At 34.4% G+C, this 16,397-nt stretch overlaps 1 non-coding gene across 37 annotated transcripts in view; it reads right to left on the reverse strand.

Moving 5' to 3' along the window:
- Positions 1 to 16,397, reverse strand: part of LOC105487940 (uncharacterized) — a 224,040-nt gene that overhangs the window by 60,428 nt on the left and 147,215 nt on the right. For 8 of the 37 annotated variants that reach the window (XR_011621476.1, XR_011621475.1, XR_011621473.1 and 5 more), the window contains one exon: positions 11,238 to 11,391. The exons of the other annotated variants lie outside the window; for them this stretch is intronic. This is a non-coding gene — a transcript (uncharacterized protein). The remainder of the gene's footprint in view (positions 1 to 11,237; positions 11,392 to 16,397) is intronic. 37 annotated transcript variants of the gene reach the window in all.

Consider the following 16,397-nt stretch of genomic DNA (forward strand, 5'->3'; position numbering starts at 1 on the left):
ACAATTTTAAAGCATGTGCCTAACCCAAAAAGAAATGTTACACTCATCAGCAAGATATACATTTTCTCCACATCCTCCTCAACAATTTTTATTACCTCTCTTTTTAAAATAATCATCCCAGTGAAAGTCAAGTGATATCTTATTGTGGTTTTGATTTGTTTTTGCCTAATGACTAATGATTTTGAGTATTTTTTTCAGGTGCTGCCTAGACATTTCTATATCTTCTTTGATGAAATGTCATTTGAGAATATTTGTTCATTATTATTTGGATTATTTATTTATCATTGACTTATAAGAGTTATTTGCATACTCTACAAGTAAATTCTTCAGATATATAATTTACAAATATTTTATCTCATTGTGAGGGTTGGTATAGTATTAGAAATGCAAAAGTATTTAATTTTGATTATATCCAAGTTACTCTTTTTTTGTCATTTGTGCTATTATTGTTATATCTAAGAAAGTTATAGCTTTCCTTTTTATATTTAGGTTTATGATCAATTTTCCATTAATTTTTGCATAAGGTGCGAAGAAGGGGTCCAACTTCACTCTTGCATAGGAATATCCAATAGTTTTAGCATCATTTGTTCAAAAGATTATTCTTCCTCATTGAATAGTGTTCTCATGCTTTTTAAAAATCAATTGATCATAAATGTATGAGTTTATTTCTGGACTCTCGACTCTATGTATCTATTTAATCAGTAACACAGTCTTGGTTAGTATAGGTTTATAATAAGGATTTAATCAAGAATTGTGAGTCATCCAACTTTGTTCTTTTTCAAAATTGTTTTGAATATTTTGAGTCCTTTGATTTGTGTATCTACTTCAGAATGTTTATTGATTTCACCAAAGTAGCCTACTGGAATTGGAAAATATTGTGTTGAATATATAGATTAATTTGAGGAGTATTGCCATCTTAATATTCCATCCACAGTTCCATAAAATTAGTATGTCTTTCCATTTCTTCAGGTATCCTTTAATTTTTAAGTATAAGTTGTAGCTTTTAGTGTTCAAGTTTTAAACTTAAAAAAATCTTTAAAATTTTTAATGTTTTCTGTACTAACTTGAATTGTGTTCTTGATTTTATTTTGGTTCTTTGCAAGTATAGAAAATACAATTAATTTTTTTGGTTGATATTTGCATTAGTATGCTCTCATGCTGCTATGAAGAAATACCCAAGACTGGGAAATTTATAAAGAAAAGAGGTTTAATTGACTCATAGTTCCACATGGTTGGTAAGACCTTAGGGAACTTACAATTATGCCTTAGGAAGGCACCTCTTCACAGGGTGGCAGGAGAGTGAATGAGTGCTGAGCAAAGGGGAAAAAGCCCCCTTTAAAACCATCAGATCTCGTGAGAACTCTCTCTGTTACTATCACGAGAACAGTATGAAGATAACTGCCCCATGATTCAATTACCTCCCACTGAGTCCCTCCCAGGACATGTGGGCATTATGAGAACTGAAATTTAAGATGAGATTTGGGTGGAGACACAGCCAAATCATGCCAGTATTATAGCCTGAAACCTTGTTGAACTTGTTTATTAGTTCTAATAACTTTTAATGGATTTCTTAGAATTTTCTATAAGCAAGATTTTGTCGTACAAGGCTAGATATAGCTTTATTTCTGATTTTCTACACTGGATACATTTTATATGTCACTTTTACTTTTGTGTAATTGCATGGCTAGACTGTTAAGCACAAAGATTGATATACATATATAGCCTTTATGATGATGAGAAAGTTACTTTCTAATTTTAATATTTTGGGTGTTTTTATTATAAAAGCATGTTAAATTTTGTCAAAAGATTTTTTTAATTATTTGAGATTATCATGAGGTTTTTGTCTTTTATTTTATTTATATGTTGTATTACATAAATGTATTTTTGGATGTTAAGCCAACACTGAATTCCTGTGATATAATCCATTTAATCATAGTGAATACTTTTTTAATATGCTACTGGATTAAATTTGCTAGTATTTTTAAAAGTATTTTTGTGTCTATATTCCTAAGAGATACTGTTCTGTAGTTTTCTTTTTTGTAATATCTTTGTCTGGTTTTAGTATTAGCATAATACTGACTTTATAGGTGGAGTTGGGAAGTGTTCCCTCTTCTTTCATTCTTGGAAGAGTTTGTGAAGAACTGATATTAAGTTGTGTCTATATGTTCATGAGAATTCACTGGTGAATCAATGCGAGCCTGAGTTTTACTTTGTGAAAAGTTTTCTAATTACAATTGCAATCTTATTATTTCATATAAGTTCATACAAATATTCTATTTCTTCATGAATCAGTTTCAGTAATTTGTGTCTTTCTAGAAAATTTTCCATTTCAACTGTATTATTTAGTTCTGGCATAGTATTATTTGATAACCTTGCTTTTTAAAATGTATTTAAGGCCAGCAGTCATGACCATTCTTTCACTCTTGATTTTGGTAATTTCGGTCTTCACTCTTTTTTTATTTGTCAGTTTAACTAAAAGTTTGTCAAGGTTGCTGATGTTTACATAAAAAACAAACCTTTCCTTTTGTTGTTTTCCGTTATTGTTTATTTTTCAATTAATGGTCACTCTAATCTTTTTTAGGTTAAATATTCTGCTTGTTTTAAGGTTTCTTTGTATTTGTTTCTCCAGTGTCTTAAGATGGAAGATTAGGTTATTAATACAAGATCATTCTTTAAAAATATAAACATTTATAGTCATAAATTTCCCTCTGATCAATGATTGACCATCATCCTGTAGATTATGGTATAATGTGTCTTCATTTTCATTCATTTCAAAGTATTTTTTATTTTCTTGTGTGTTTTTTGACCCATTAATTATGTAGAAATGTGTAATTTAATTTCCACCTACTTATGAATTTCTCAAAATTTCTTCTGCCTTTGATGTATAATTTCATGCCATTGTGGTTGCAAATCATCCACTTTATGATTTCAATTATTTTAAAGTACTGAGGCTTGTTTTATGACTTAGGATATGGTCTATTCTGGAGACTGTTCTATGTATACTTGAAAAGAATGTGCATTCTGCTAGTGTTAAGTAGAGAATTCTCTATAGATGTCTGTTAGGTCTAGTTTGTTTGTTCAGTACTTTGTTCTAATGTTGTTCACATCTTCTATTCATTATTGAAAATGACATATTAAAATTTCCAACTTTTATCATAGACCTGTCTGTTTTTACTTTAAATTCTTTCAATGGTTGTTTATAATTGTGACATCTTTATGATGGATTGCTCATTTTATCATTATAAAATGTCTCTTTTCATCTCTAGTAACATCTTTTGTTTTAATGCCTAGTCTGGCGATAGTAGAGCCACTCCAGATTTCTTAAGGTTGCTATTTGCATAATATATCTTTTTCCATCCTTTACATTCAAATTATTTGTGTCTTTGAATCTAAAGTGTGACTCCTGTAAAAAGCATTTAGTTGGTTATTATTCTTTTTTAAGTCTGACAATCTTTGTCCTTTGATCTGATTGTTTAAAGCATTTGCATTTACTATTATTATGGATGTATTTGGATTTATGTCTTCATGTCACTTATGTGTTCTACATGTCAGATGCCTTCTTTGTTCCTCTGTTCTTTCTTTATTGCTTTCATTTGCATGTGTTAAGATTTTCTAGTGTAACATTTTAATTTCTTTAATGATTTACTCAGTATACTTTTGAACTATTTCCTTATTAAGTTCTGTTAGAATTATAGTAATTTAGATCCAGTAAGATATAGAAACATAAATGCTATACATTCATATTTCCTTTTCCTTTGTTTGTGCCAAAATTGTTATTCACATTTTATCCTCATAGATAGCATATATATTATATATTATATTCATAATAGTATGTTATTATAATTATGACTTTTATATAGTTTTAAGTCTTTTAAATAAGTTGTGAGAAGAAAGAAGATCAAGTATATACTACTGATCATTTATTATTGATCAATTTTGGTTCCCTTGATTTCATCTGTGGATTCAAGCTACTCTCAGGTGTTACTTTCTTCCTCCAACATAGCTTTGCTCCCCTTCAACTCCTATGTGATGTTTATGTCATACATACATTTCTATGTTATAGACCCAACTACAAAATATATACATATTGTTTTCCATATTTACTTTTCAAATCAGTTAAAATAAATGAAAATAAATATTGATTTAAACTGTCTTCTATAATTACATAATTACATTTACCATGTTCTTTTCTTCTTTATGTGACATAAATTATATCTGGTATAACCTGCTTTCAGTTTGAGGAATTTCCTTTAGTATTTTCTCTAAAGCAGGTGTGTTAACTGCAAATTATGTCTGGCTTATCTGTTTATTTTGCTTTCATTGTTAATAATAATTTCCTTGAATATAAGGTCCTCCCTGGACATTTGTTTTCTCTCTTTCAGCACTTGGAACATGCCATTCTCCTAGATTATTGGCATCCATTGTTTCTGATGAGAAGTCAGCTGTTATCCTTATTGAGGTTTCTTGTACCTCATTTAAGACTTGTATGTGTTAAGTGATATTTCTCTTGATAATTTTAAGATTTTTCTCTTTGCTTTGGCTTTCAAAATTTTGATAATGCTGTGCTTTGTTGTGGATCTCTGTTTTAATTTGTTTTGGAGTCTGTTGAACTTCTTGGATATGTATATTAAATTGTACATCAAATTTTGGAAGTTTTTAGTTATTATTTTTTAAATATTGTTATGTTCTCTTTTCCTTCTGATATATATGTTCATCTGAGTCTCTTTTCCTTGTTTTCTTCATTCTTCGTTTATTGTTACTCTTCAAAATGCATAATCTCTATAGGTCTATTTTCAAGCTTTCTGATGCCTTTTTTCTCCCACTTCAAATCTGCTTTTTAGCCCATTCTATTGAAAACTGATCTAAAAAATTCTATTGTATTTTTTATATTGGTTATTGTAGTTTCTAACAACAGAATTTTCATTTGGTTTTTATTTATTATTTATTTATCTTTGATATTGATATTTAATAAAACAATGTATTCACATCTTTACTTTTTAAATCATGTTTTTTTTTTAGTTGTTTGAATGTATTTATAATGGTTCCTTTGAAATTTTTGTTAAGCTGGCTATCTGGGCCCCTCACAGACAATTCCTGTTTTCTCTTTTTCTCTGTTGATGGTTAAAAATGTCGTGTTTCTTTGCATGTCTCATACATCTTTGTGTTGAAAATTGCACATTTTAGGTAATATAGTGTTGCAGCTTTTGATACTGGTCTATGTGTTGTTTTTTGTTTTTGTTTTGTTTTGTTTATTACTTGCTTATTGGTTTCTTGACTTGGATGTACTATTTTTGTGAAGTATCTATCCTTTGCAGTGTGAAACCTGTCATGTCACTTTTAAGAGTATGCACCTTTGGGCATGTGCACAGTCACTCTGAGTTGACAGTAACTTTTAGCAGGAGTTATGTCACTCTCTTTTTCTGTAATCTCTCTGTTAAGCTCTTTGCCTCTGTTGATAACACACCCTACCCTTAGGTACCACTAATGCTGGTTGTTTGCTTTATTCTTTCTGACGATGTCCTGAGGCATAAATTGCTCCACAGTCTGATCCAATTAATCTCAGGCCCTTTGCAGATGTAGTTCCTGAGGTCTGTATTTGAGGTTTGTTCTGACACCAGGATAGCTCTTCTTAGACGTTTCTTTTCCCACTCATCTCCTGTAAACCAGAAAACCTAAAGTTTAGCTTGTTCTCATAGATCTACTAACCTTCTCTTAATTCCTTAACACTTCTCTTTGCTTTTGAGAGTGCATTTAGGTTTGAAATTCTCCAGACTCTTGAAAATAAAGGCAATTCCTTTGGTGAAAGCTTTGGAGACTTCTTTATGGCTTGGTTCCTGTACCCTGGGCAAAATCTCTGAGCCATTGCTGGTGGTAGGGAAAATAATGAGCTTTTCTTAAGAGTGACACTCACGTTTGATAAGCATAATGCTGGATGATATTAACCTCTGGTCTTTTCACTTTGTCTTGGCTGGTGTGGAACTGCTGCCACATGAACAAGTTATCTTGAGGCCGATTGGGTCATCAGTATATTCAGTTTGTTGCTTGTGGGGTGGAGCCTCCAAACTATCAGCAGGGATTGTGTGGTAGAAGGCAGCCCTGACCCTCTCAGTTGCACCCATCTGGAATTTAGCCTTTGTAACATGGGTTAGGGTGGGATGAGAATCACTGGCACACTGCTCCTCCCAGGGAGATATTATAGCCTTTAACTGGGGCCTGGAGGAGAGGGAACCCCATCTTCCCAACAATATCTGCCAAGAGTGGTGCTTCCATTACACTGAACTGGGGGAACTGGGGAGAAAAGGAGCAGATAGTGTCTTAAGTGCTACAGAGTCTTGCTATTCTTATTGATATTTATTAGATTTTTTTAAAGTGTTTATTTTTTCTTTGATCTTAGGATAATTTCTAGACACTGTAAGTAGTTGATTTCATTTTTTGAAATAATTTTTCCCAGTTATGGTTGTTGCATTGTTGAGCTTCTTATGCCATAATTCCATGAAAATAAGGACTGGGAGCCTATTCTTTTAAACCATGTGTTAAATAAGCCAAATCTCACTGAATGCATGACTGCTGACTTAAAGCATGCATGAACAAATGCTATGAGAGGCCCTGGATCTGCAATACACATTGAAGAAATTTTAAGTCGTGATGGCAATGGGAACTTGAAACATCTTTAAATGTAGAGCTTGCTGACCTTAACGGTTTTCAGTGTGCTATGTGGCACAGATGACACTCTGAGCTGAACAAATGTTGCACTTTCAGACACATCCCAGCATGTCTAGAGTAGAATCACTTTGCATGGAGGAATAAAGAGACTTAGGTGGAAAGATTCTTCTTAAAAAAAGCGAGACATCCAACAAAGATTACTGGAATTCCATACATGAACAGAAACTTCATGGTACATTCCACATCAGGATAATTTTGGGAGAGCACTATTAAAAATCAAGAGAGCACTATTAACAATTAAGCCAGGCAATATGCATAAACCTTGACTGTTCTCGGCAAACAGAATGTGAAGCCACCCACTTGTGTGGCTCAGTCTCATACTAAGCATCTTGCATATAGAATAGTGAGATGCCATCAAGACAAGTTCATATAAACCTTACAACAGAGTGGAGGAGAAAATGTTAATCAATTAACTATATAAAAATATAATTGTTAACTCTGATGAAATTATGAAAGAAAATGATGAGGAGATCTGAGAATATTTACTGGGAAAATCAAATATAGGCTTGGAATTCAGAGAGAGTTTTCCTTAGGGAGTTTGAACAACTAGAAAAAATATATATATATGTATATGAATAGGCATCAATTAAATTAACAAGAAGAATGAAGAGAGCACCACGCAACAGGAAGAGCAGGTGCAAGAGACAAGTTCCCCAGGTAGAAGGAACTTGACAGACTCAGGAGAAAGGAAGAATGGTACAAAATGAGAATGAACAAAAGCCAGCAACCAATTATAAAAGCTCTTTTATGCTATGGCAGAGCTTTGGGAAATCACCAAAGTGTTTTTTTTTTTTTTTTTTACATTTGTGTGTGTATGTGTGTTTTATTTACATTTGTGTGTATAAGTGTGTGTGATATGTGTGTTTTATTTACATTTGTGTGTGTGTGTGTGAGAATGGTATGTGTGTATGTAGTGTGTGTGTGTTGAATATTCCTCCTTAATGCAGGGAATAAAAAAATCTTGAAGCAGTACTCTCATGATTGGAGTCTGTAACAATAAAATGGAGTGTTTAAAATATTATTTACCATCACCTGTTTTATATCCAATTACATAGACCACAAAGCATTGGTGCCATGAACTCAAAATGTCTTGCAGAATTCTAATGATAGGTTTGACTTGTGATTTTGTTACAGCGTCTACTCAAATTGAAGAAGGGGCTGGAAAATAACCTGACCCCCTTCTACTTCTTCAGACCATTGTCATCGTGCAGACCTGTGCTCTTGTTCATGACACTGTCATTTACATGAATTATTTTCTAGGAAGCTATTTTGTCCCTGGCACCCCACCCTGTGGATATGTCTGGACATGTAAGAAATGAAAGGAATTTAAGCATAACGTTTTCCCTATAGACTTTCATTTCACAGAGTTCTAGTTAACTATGCCTAGTTTTACCTAAGAGCACCCTGGTCTTTGTGGATGGGAGTAGAAAAGAAGAATGACTGTGACAGGGAGTCCCAGAAATACAGCAGCTATCTTACGGAATCTTAGAAAAAACCATATATGCATTCTAGGATGCGGGTTGTATTCAGGTCGACTCCACTTTTCTTATTCATTTGAGTAAGCAGGGAGACCAGGCACATACTTACTATGGACAATTACCAGAGCCCAAGATTCCATCATCTATAGGTAGAGAAAACTACTTTTCCACTGTAGGAGAAGAACGGGAATAAATATTTGTTAAAGAATAACCCGAATTTTCATCTAGCCTGAATCAAATAATTCCTTATGAGGTTGTTTCAAACACAGAGCAAACACCGATGGTGATCATATCAGAACTATTCTCTCTAGCAGACAGTGTGCCCTTGTCCTCATGAATAACCTGACCCAAATTCTCCAAATTGAAATTTGAGAGGCAACTTGCAAAATTCATCTTTGAAAATCCAAAATGAAAGATAAAAAGGTATTGGCACTGCCTTTACAATCTATTAGTATTATTTGTGAGTTTTTCACAGCCCATGCAATAATATCCCGAGCTTTTTTCGGGTACTTAAAATTATCAAGTTAATTTACAATCTACAACTTTCCTTATAATGTGGCTTTTGCCTATAACACAATCCCTGTCCTAACCTTTGACATTTAGATGAATGCATTCTCATCTTTCAAAACTGAGATCAGTAGACTCTTTTCTTGGCATATAACCAGTGTTTGGAATTTAGTAAGTGGCTAATAGTATTTTTGTTAAATAAATACTCATATCTAAACCCATTATTTTGCAATAAATTAATTTGAGACCCAGGGAAAAAAGTGACTTATTCCAAGTCACACAGTCTCCTTAAAAAATATCCAGAAGCAGCGACAAATAGATGCAAACTTCAGGTTGCCAGTGATCAGCAACATGAATCTACTTGGGTCCTTTTATATATACTTTCTGGTTAGCTTTTAACAAATAGATTGGCTTATAAGGTCTTGATTTTAAAAATATTTCTTTAATAACTTAAGACTACGATACTCTTAAAGTCACCTTCCTCATTTTCAGGTCTTTAGAGTAGAGTGAGTTTTGGTCCCCTTGGTCTTTAGTTATATTAAAAGCATTTGGCAGAAAAACACATTTGCCATAAGCCCAAGATATGGAGTGGGATGAACCTGCTGTCAGATAAGGTTTATGACAAGCCATGGAATATCTTGCATATATAATCACATGATTGCCATAGGCAAATGACTAGAAGCAGGGAAAATTTAACTTGATCTCATGAACATCTGAGGAATATTTTCCTCCCTGGGATGTATTTATCTTTTTTTTTTTTTTTTTTTTTTTTTTTTTTTTTTTTTTTTGCCTTCCACACCCTATCTTTCCTTAGACTTCCCCTCTACCATTTATTCCAGGTAGTTCAAATTGGCTTATTCCCCTGTATAGCTAGGCTTCAGGAGGGGTGTGGAACTCCAGCCTAGGCATTAAGCATGTCTATCTCCTAGCAAAGAAGGAAGCAGTGCCTGACACAAACCATTTCGAAAAGATTCAATTCCACAACTTTCCCTGGAACTCTTAGGACAGGGGATCATCTTTCTGCTGATCTTGAATATAGAAGAATGCTCTTAACATGCAAATGACTCCTCTCCTGACACCAAATCAGTCCATCAGAACTGACAGTTGAATAACTCCTAAATCATTTAAGGCCATCACATATAGTGATCTCTGAAGCCAGACCACTGAGAGGAATTCTCATTTAGGTGAGCTCAAATTTTTGGTTCTTTTCTTTCAGTGGTTCGAATGTGCTATCTGACATTTGCAAATGTGAGTGAGGTCTCTTGCTATTCTGAGGAACTCTTTAAGGAGGTCTCAGAGACTGAAGATAAGACAGTCAGGGGAGGAAGGTGGGTTATGTGCCACCCATAAAGGCAGACATAAGGGGAAGAACAAGCAGGAACATGACACAGGTCCAAAAGGTCTGAGCAATGAGCGAGAGTCTCCACATGGGAGCCAGCAGGGAATGTGGCACCATCCTTCCCCTTCTTTTGCATAGCATGCTAGTGCTTGTAGTGTACTCCTTTATACAAGATCCTATCTGCCATGGGGGTAGGTATCAGCAGCCAGACTCTACAGTCAGTACTCAGAGACTGATTTTCCTCAGATTGTATCATTAGAAAATGGTACGTCCAGAACAAATAAGGTCAAGCGCCTGTGACAGTATGGGCCCTCAATAAATGCTAATGATTTTCCTTTAAAGAGAAACAAAGGGGAAATGACAGGATTATCACATATACAGTTTCAGAAGTTAAAAGTAGTATGGTATATTTGGGTGACTGACAAGTAGTTTGGATATAATTACAGTAAAGTATATGACAGAGAATGTTTAAAAAAAAAAAACAAAAAATGAAGAGATGTCAGTTGAGGCCAGGCTGTGGGGTTCTATGAATGCTTTGTTAAGAGGGATATACTATGTTCTTGAGGAAAATAAAGTATATTAAAGCAATTTGTTTAAACTTTCATTTCTTCCTAAATTTAATTCAGGGCTTGTACACAAATGTAAACTGTCCTGCACCCTAGCTCAGAACTCTCACTTTCTATGTAATCTAAAATAAAAAAGTTACATCATTAAAATCTATTTGGGTAGCTTTTCAAAAAAATATTTGCTTAGTATACTCTGTTTTATTTATTTAGCAAAGGGGAATAAGGAGATAATTTTCTAGCTTGGACTTTATTTAACACCTGATAGGGAAAATCAAATAGTCGTTCTTCGTGGGATGATTTTGAAACTAATTTTCCTACACAGCATAGTTTCAGATCTGCCACTAAGATGCTGTGTGATTGTGAGGAAATTATTATTTTTTTCTTCTGGACTGGAATCTCTTTACATACAAAATAAAGGGCTTGGATTTGACTTGAGCTCTGATAGACGGTCTATTCCAGGTCCAGTATTGTAATTAGGAGTACATGAAATTTTATCAGGCATGGTGGCTCATGCCTGTAATCCCAGCACTTTGGGAGGTCAAGGCAGGCAGATCACTTGAGATCAACAGTCTGAGACCACCCTGGCCAAGATGGTGAAACCCCGTCTCTACTAAAAATACGCACACACAGAAGTTAGCTGGGTGGGGTTGTGGTGCACATCTGCAGTCCCAGCTACTGAGGAAGCTAAGGCAGGAGAATCGCTTGAATCCAGGAGGCAGAGGTGGCAGTAAGCTGAGATCGGGCCACTTCACTCCAGCCTGGGTGACAGAGTAAGACTCTGTCAAGAAAAAAAAAAAAAAAAAAAAAATTGTTCTTAGTGAACAACCAAAGTAAGTGTATCTAGGGAGGAGGCACTCATAAACATCCCCCAGGGAGCCAGGGTTTATAATTTAGAGTGGACTCATCTCTGGGAAGCAGATGATACCATGATTGTGTGCACTAAAACAAATGATTCATCCTGACCCTTGGCCATGGGCTTTACTCATGGTTAACTGATGAAGATATGCTTTTGTTAATTTTTATTTGGTTGTTCTGCTGATTGAGTCCTTATTTTGATTCTGTGAATGAATGTAAGTTGTCTGGAGCCAGGCCATCTGACAGATGTCTCATCCTCTTTTGATTTATCTGTGCTACTTCCCTTATTTGAAAGAGGGAATTCCGCAAGTGGAGTAATAAATACAGTGATTTACTGATAAATGAATTGATTTATTAATAGAAAGATTATTTAAAGAAATAGTATTTCAGTCTTAAGCTCAGTGAATGTTAGGAGCTGATTTCCACTGCGTATTTCTTGCCAACCCTTTTCAAGGGTAAGAACACCTCACAGAATCATCTGCTTTGATATAAAACCAGATGCATCAGCTGCTTGACTGGAAATGAATTTGGAGTAACTCAGGCATGGAACACGAATAGGCTAATTCAAGTACTGTAGAAGACGTTAGCCCTTCTTTTATTTGACATTCATTCCTGCCATTCCATTTATCTCAGATTGGTATTTGACACTTTCTTTTAGGATTTTACATAAGCTGCATCTTGGCATGCACATAATTGAAACAATGACGCATATGTAAAAGCACTACTATACATCATATGTTTCACTGTTTACTTAGATAATATCAAGCTTACTGAGCTACTTAAGAATTTTCTTTTCACAACTTTTATGGAAAATATATTGTCACTCTTTACCCTGATGTTATGGGCTGAATTATCTTTTTCCATAACTTAATATGTTGAAGTCCTAGTCACTACCTTAGCATGTGATTTTGCTTGGAGATGGCCTTTAGAGAAGTAACTAACGTAAAATGGAGTCATATAGGTGGGCCCTAATCCAATATGACTGGTGTCCTCCTAAGAAGAGGAGATTATTGGCCAGGTACAGTGGCTCACGCCTGTAGTCCCAGCACTTTGAGAGGCCGAGGTGGGTGGGTCATGAGGTCAGGAGTTCGAGACTAGCCTGGCCAACATAGTGAAACCCCATCTGTACTAAAAATAGAAAAGTTAGCTGGGTGTGCTGGCAGACACCTATAATCCCAGCTGCTTGGGAGGCTGCGGCAGGAGAATCACTTGAGCCCGGAAAGTGGAGGTTGCAGCGAGCCGAGATCATGCCATTGCACTCCAGCCTGGGCGACAGAGCAAGACACCATCCCAAAAAATACCAAAACCAAAAACAAACAAACAAAAAACAAACAAAAAAGAAGAGGAAATTATAATATAGACATACTGGGAAGAGACTGTGAGGACACAGCAAGAAAGTTGCTGATATGTAAGCCAACACACACACACACACCATACATATATCTATACATATATGCAGGAATATATGTGACATGTGGTATATATAACATATTACATATATATGTATACATACACATTCATATATGTACACATACATATACATACATGTTTTTATATACATACGTATATATGTATTTATAGATTCTTTCTGCCTCCAGTTTCAGCTAGCAGTTAGTAGTGTTGTGATGAACAGCATTTACATGTCTCCCGCTTTATATTTTTGCACGGTGTTTGCACTTCTCCTCTATGAAATTTCTGTGTATGACCCTTTTATACTGTTCTTACTACTTTCCTTATCATTTTGTTGTAATCTATAGATTAGGCATTTTATTCTTTAATGTGGTTTATTTACTTCAAATATATCTTTGTCCTTCTAAATTACTCCTCATTTTGATGTGAACAAGTTTTTCTTTTTATTTTAAATGTCCGGGAATATTGTTGTTTTCTATTGTGATTAATTTACTTGATGATCAGCTCAGAAAATTTGCCTCTATTCCTGAATTGGATAATATTTGCTGATGATTTTCTAAAAATTTTACAACTTATTATCTTTCCAATTTTGATATCTGGGATGTAATTCAGTTTATGCTGTGTGTTTATTGTTATCTTTTCTGTTTATTGTTTCTAAATAACAAGTAGTCTTCGAATAGCTAAATAATTCAAATTTATTTAGAAACAGCTCTTCCATTCCACACTATTTTAGATGTGTACATACATACATATATATGCAATATACATATATTTAACATTTTACATATATAGGTAAATATATATATTTCTTTGAGCCAGGTTGTATTTTTAACTCATTCTGCTATATCGACATACATATCTATTCCTATATCAGAATCAGACTTATTTAAATATAGTTGCTTTACAATATGAGCTAATTGCTAGCCCTATTAGCATTCTCTTCTTGGTATTTTTTCATACTGTGATCCCTTGATTGAGGTAAACTTTAGCATCATTATGTAAATATTTAAAATAGATCATGTAACTTATAGTTATGAGTAAACACATGAAGTCAAGTAGACAAGTTATTATTTCCAATAATTTTCCCAAGAATATGGTAAGCTAGTATGTTGCATAGCCACACATCATTTTCTCTTCTGGAAAATAAATAACCTTGTCTTAAAAGATGAAATTTTGCTTCTATTTCTACAATATCACCTCCATTTTGGGAGGAATCATAGGTAGTTTGGACCTCTGTTCTCTGTCCTCTGTATCTATGAGTTTTCTCAATGTCATTTTTTTCTAGCTTGTAGGATACTGGGGAGAAATATCTTCATTTTCCATTAGCATTACTAAGTGTATATTGTTTGAAATTGATTTTACTTCCCCATGGATTTTCCAATTGTTGTTGCTATAACATGGTGGATTTTCTTGCGGTTTTTACGTATTCATGTCTGTCATATTCTCTCTCAGCTTTTATCTTGATTGTTGTTATTTTATCTTGCACCTGCTTATGCTCTAACTCTCTGACATTTTGTTGTAGAACAAATACATAGTTTTATGTCTTTTTTTAAATAAACAACCTAACTTGATGCATTTTATTAATGACCACAGACTTTACATTTTCTATCAGTTTGCTTGAAAAAATCTTTTCCCATATGCCTTGTATTCCCCCAAGCCTCCTTCTGAGTTCTCTCTGTTTTATAGTGCCCATTACATTTTTTGTTTCTGTTTGACTTTCTCTTATTCTCTTGTGTATCTATCTTTGCATCTCCCATGGATCTATGTTTGCAAACATGTCAGGGCCAACAGTTGGACTAACTCCAGTGCCCATAAATCTTGTTCTGCCTACTCTGACCCATTTACTCCTGTTACAATGGTATCCTGTCTGGTTCAGAATTATTCCAGATTTTTTTTATTTTAATAGGTATTATTATTAATATGAGCATGAAAATAAACCTGGAATTGTGACAAGGATGTGGAACAACAGCAATTGTCATGCATTTTAGATAAAAATGGTATACTTTGGAAGACAATTAGGCTGTTTCTTACAAAACTAAACTTACTCTCACTATATGATCCAGCAATTAAACTTCTTGGCATTTCGCCATGGTACTTGAAAGCTTCCCCTGCAGAAAAACCTGCACACATACTTTTATAGCAGCTTTATTCGTAATTGTCAAAACTTAGAAGGCACAAGATGTTCTTAAGTCGGTGAATGGATAAATAAACTTTGATAGATTCAAACAATAGAATATTATTACTGGATGCAGTGGCTCACACCTGTAATCACAGCTATCCAGGAAACTGACATGAGAGGATTGCTTAAGTACAGGAGTTCAAGACCAGCCTGGGGTACATAGTGAGACCCTTTTCTCTAAAGTGTTTTTTTAAAAGCTGAGCTTGGTGACACACATCTGTAGTCCTAGCTATTTAGGAGGCTGAGGCTGAAGTGGGAGTATCACTTGAGCCCAAAAGTTTGAGGATGCAGTAAGTTATAATCATATATGTGAATAGCTACAGCACTGCAGCCTGGGTGACAACGCAAGACCTTGTATCTTAAAAAAAAAAAAAAAAATACATGCACTCCCATGTTCATTGCAGTGCTATTCACAATAGCAAAGACATGGAATCAACCTAGTGTCCATCGATGATAAATTGGAGAAAAAAAATGTGGTATGTATATACCATGGAATACTTTGCAGCCATAGAAATAATGAAATAATGTCCTTTTTAGCAACATGGATGGAACTCCAGCCTGGGTGACAGAAAGAGACTGTCTCAAAAAAAAAAAAAAATGATATTAACTGTAACTGTTTTATAAGTCCACCAATATAATAAAATCTGTTGGTCAATTAATACATACATAAATGAAAACATATTTTGTACTCATCTTCAATCTCTAACCCACTTTGAATAGTAAGTCCAGTGGTCAGTCACCATACAATCAACTCCTTCACTGTCGACTTAGGCCAAGGCAAAGCATCTTATACTGACGACAAATTGGAGAGTAGGATAGGATTCCTTTTGCCTGTCATCCAGTACTCTGTTTTCAAATTAGCTTTATCTTCTTCTAAATTAATGTTTCTTAAGCCATCTCTCAAGAAAACATCTGCTGTTCACCATCATCTGAATTATGTGAGAACTCATTACAACCCCAGATTCAGAGGAAGCACTACTGTAGATTTACAAAATAACAGGGATGGGGTGGGGATGAGAGAACAGAGAATTTGTAATTGTAACAGATTCTTGAGGGCCATCTAAAATTTGACCTGAAAAATTTGAAGCCATCTGTAATTCTTCTCCATTGTCCATCTGTGGCATATTTAATACACTACATGACTGTATGTACAGCCTTACGGCTTTTTCTCTCTATGTCAAAAAAAATGGACTTCTTCCAGGACATAGAGTTTATCCTTGTAGCCCACATATTTTATCTGATAAGAATGGAATTTATAATTGAATGTCAAAGCATAGCAAACAACGAAGGGAGGGAGAAAGGTGCAGAGGGGAAAAAGCACATCTATTATTTCTTTTGTT

Source organism: Macaca nemestrina, chromosome 3 (genome assembly GCF_043159975.1).
Source record: "Macaca nemestrina isolate mMacNem1 chromosome 3, mMacNem.hap1, whole genome shotgun sequence".
Lineage (NCBI taxonomy): Eukaryota > Metazoa > Chordata > Mammalia > Primates > Cercopithecidae > Macaca > Macaca nemestrina.